At 52.5% G+C, this 3822-nt stretch overlaps 1 non-coding gene across 1 annotated transcript; it reads right to left on the bottom strand.

The window, feature by feature from the left end:
• Positions 1–1553: 1553 nt before the first annotated feature.
• LOC129468734 (small nucleolar RNA U13) lies at positions 1554–1654 on the bottom strand. Its single transcript, XR_008652811.1, has one exon. It is a non-coding gene; the product is annotated as a small nucleolar RNA U13 (small nucleolar RNA).
• Positions 1655–3822: the final 2168 nt, after the last annotated feature.

Here is a 3822-nt window from a genome sequence, read left to right as displayed (position 1 = left end):
TCCTGAAAGAAGTGGCATTGGATCTAGGCCACATTGCTGTCGTGTTACTAATGTCTTACCTGGTGACATCCAGGTGTCCTCCTTGAAGGAAGTGGTGTTGGATCTAGGCCTTGAAGGCCAAGTAGGTTTCACGATATGAGCAGTGGGAAGGGATGCCCAGGACACAAGAGCTTGGACGCGAGAAACATCCCACGTTGAGGGCAGGTGCTCTGTATTCAAATAACAGGAGCCGGGTTGCAAAGGTGAGGCGATCCCCATGCAGCTGAAACCAGAGAGTTCCCCTCGCAGGATGTGCAACAGGGGCATCACCTGCTTGGTCGCCCCACAGCTCAAACCCCTCAGGGGAGCATGCAGACAGGCAGGTGCAGAGGCCGGGAAAAGCACTTTTGGGCTCCGGCTCCACAGCAGCATCTAGAGGTGGATGTCTGCAACCTCCAAAGCCCAAATGGGTGTGTGTTACCAGATTCTTTTAGATTTGCCATCTGCAGATGGCTTGTGTGTTAATGAGCGCAATGCACCCTCTTCCTTATTGCAAGGGCAGGGGGCTAGTGTGACAGCGTTCTGTATCCCGAGTTCTTGCCCAGTGTACCAGAAGATTCAGATCACATGTGGGCGTAAAGAATGAGTGCAAGGTTTTATTGAGTGGAGGAGGTGGCTCTCAGCGAGATGCATGGGGAGCCGGAAGGAGGGGATGGAGGTGAAGGAGGTCTTCCCCTGGAATCGGGCTGTCCAACGCTGGACTTTTCTCTAGCCACCCCTGGCTGAACTCCCCTCGGCCTCCAGATGTCCCTCCGCTTCTCTCTTTCTCTGCCTTGTTGTTCTGCCGTCACTGGTCTGCTGGTCCTGACGTTCAGCCACTTGCATGTGTGCCCTCGGGTTTATACGGCGACAGGGTATGGGGCACAGCAGGCCAAAAGGCAACTTTTTAGGTGCAAAAACAGAAATGCCTGTCCTCATTTAGGTCCCCAGGTCTTCAGGCTTGAGGGTGGGGCCTTTGCCAGGGAACCTCGGTCTTCTACGCAGTACCTCCCTGTTTCCCTTCCATATCGCAGTGAGGGGCCAACAGTTCACATAACCCAAATGAAGAATTGCATGTCTTCTCCGTTCTGGAGGGCATAGGGGGTGCTTGGGGACAGGGCCATCTCTTAAGTAAGCAGACATCCCCTGTAAGAACTGTGGATTTGGAGGACCCTGTTAGGACCCGGAGTCGGGGCAGAGAGATGGGGTGGTCTGGGGAGACATTCAAGAGCTCACCTGGGGACCCTAAAGGTGACTCAGGTCAGCCTCTGCCTGCAGGTCTCACAGTGTGGTCAGGAAGGAGCGACCTGAATGAAACCCTGCTTCTGACCACACCAGGCCGTGAGCACCAGAACCATCCCAGACCAGCGCACGGAACATCAGCATGGTGGGGCTCTGCGCTCCAGAAGAATCAGTCAGAGGGCTCCAAGGCCCACCCCCATGGAAACGGCCCCACTGCATGCCCCAGAGAGATGATGAGGGGCTTTTTGTGGTTGTTCTTGTTATTCTTTTCTTCTCTTTTTTTTTTTTTGTAACATCAGACAGGTAATGTGATGCCGTAACAAGGCTTGAGAGAGGCACATCTCACACATGAGCATGAAAACCCAATCATCATGCTTATAAACCACAAAAGGATCTTAAACTACTTATCTAAGGGAGACCCCCACTCACTACAGATCTGGAGCCAGACAAACTGAACTCGAGTGCCAGAGCCACTCTTCCCCAGCTGTGAGACTTGGCTCCATTTGTGTACACCCTGGGTCTCAGATTTGGGGAACAGTGCATCCCCTCTCTCATTTTATAAATGAAGACAGTGAGGCAGCGCTTGGACTAGAAAACTGATGTTCTGACCTGGGATCTTCAAGATTAAAATAACTCATCTCCTCTTTCACTCCAGAGAAGGTGCAAACCTAGGTACGTGGGCTCAGGTCAGGGCAAAGCTTGTCACCGCCCCTGGACATAGAGAATGGGGAGGCCAAGATGGATGGATGGGTGGGGCCCAGTGGAAGCCAGGCAGCTTCCCCACCTCTGATCCAGTGTTCATCGTTGCCCTGTCTTCCGGGGAAGTGAATTTCAAGAATGAGCAGCACGTTCCTCCTGAAACAGAAAGACACATGCCTGGCAGCGTTAAACCGCGGTGGGTTTTGGATTTTCCCTTCACGGGATCCCCCACTGTCCTGCCCCTTTCCATTATGGAGCATAATCAGGAGGGTCCCTCATTTTAGTGCAGATAATCACGAAGTCACAGATAATTGACAAATTAAGTACTATGTAAATCAAGTGCTAATTCCAAGCAATTAAAAACTGAGTCACAGCTAAACTGCAGTTAATTTGAAATTTTTTTTTTATATGATGCAAAACACATTGAGCAGAGACAAGACACAATGACCAAATAAATTATCCATGTTACTCTGAACAGGCAGAAAAGCGGGTGTGGCTACACACACCTTTCAATCAATACTTGGCATCCAGGAAATGAAGTCGTTGCATGTCCTGTCTCCAGCCGGATATAAATGCCAAATGGTGGAGGGACAGTGGAGAAGAGGCAGGCAATGTGCTCCCACGCCCCTCTGGAGGGCTCCCCAAGACTTAAAGCATCAGGTTAAAGGCAGCCAGCACGGTCCCTTGCAGGCAAAAAGGCAACACCAGAATGGAGAAAGGGGGTTTCCCCAAATCCTGGTATCAAGACAATCGGCCAGTCTGCTATGCCAGGAACGGAGACCCTCGAGGGAAGAAGGAATCCTCCTTCTTGCAGCTTCAATGACCCAGCAACAAAGAACACAAGCCCTTTGAGACGTGCTTCTCAGCCTACCCAGAAAGACAATAGATTGCAGGGACAGGAAGGAAGGAGGTTGACCCACACGCCCTTGCCCAGACAATACCCAGGCGCACCTCCAGCTGCCCGCACCAGGGCCCGAGTGCTGCCAACAGCCAAAGGAGACAGTCGCAGGGACCCCGCGAGCATCCAGGCAGGAGCGCCTTCCTCCTACCTGGGCTACTTTTCAAACCCCTGTGCTTTTTATGGCTCCTTTTCACTGCGGGTGGAATGAGCCACGGAGGTCAATGCCACACGTGCACACACAAAAGCTACAGAGAGGACAAAGAGACTTCAATGTCATTCTCTGCACAGGAACGGAAAGACATATGGCCCTTCTGTGACAGGCCGCAGGCAATTGGAGCTCAAGATTCAGGCGGCGAGGAGAGGCTATCAGTGAAGAATAAATCTGAGGGAGCTGCAAGGTAATCACTTTGGATTAAGGCCACTTTTCCAGGGCCAGGAGGAAGAAAGGCTATTTCCCAAAGCCTGTAGAATGAATATCCGTTGTTTTTCATGACGAGAGAGGCCTCTCGGAGGGAGGAAGCAGGCTGTGTGCACATGGTCACCAGGCAGCAGGGCTGGCCTTCCCCGCGACCTCCCTGCTGTCTACTCAGGCATGGGCCCCCCAGGTCCCTGCACACAGGCACCTGCCCTCCCCCGCAATGGTAGGCCGGGCTTCCTGAGCACCTCGCAGAGACGCACTCACCCGGAGCCATGAGGCGAGAGGAAGAGGAAAACCAGCCAGGAAGTGTCCCCTCTACCTGCTTTTACTGCTCACTGGGGCAAGCAACCCCCAGCCTGGAGTGTTTTCTTCATGTTTTGTTTTTCGTAAAATCACCATGGATGTATTTTCAAATAAGAGATTGTTTCAGCTTGGTGCACAAGCTGCTGTCTCCAGTGGGGACTGAAGGAAGCCTCACCCAGGCAGGACTGAACCCCCTCCTGTATCTGGGAATCCCATATCTGGAGAGGGAAAGTATGGCCAC

This window comes from Symphalangus syndactylus, chromosome 18 (genome assembly GCF_028878055.3).
Source record: "Symphalangus syndactylus isolate Jambi chromosome 18, NHGRI_mSymSyn1-v2.1_pri, whole genome shotgun sequence".
In the NCBI taxonomy this organism is placed as follows: domain Eukaryota; kingdom Metazoa; phylum Chordata; class Mammalia; order Primates; family Hylobatidae; genus Symphalangus; species Symphalangus syndactylus.
The sequence above is the reverse complement of the archived record's forward strand: the minus strand, read 5'-3'. Positions and strand labels throughout refer to the sequence as shown.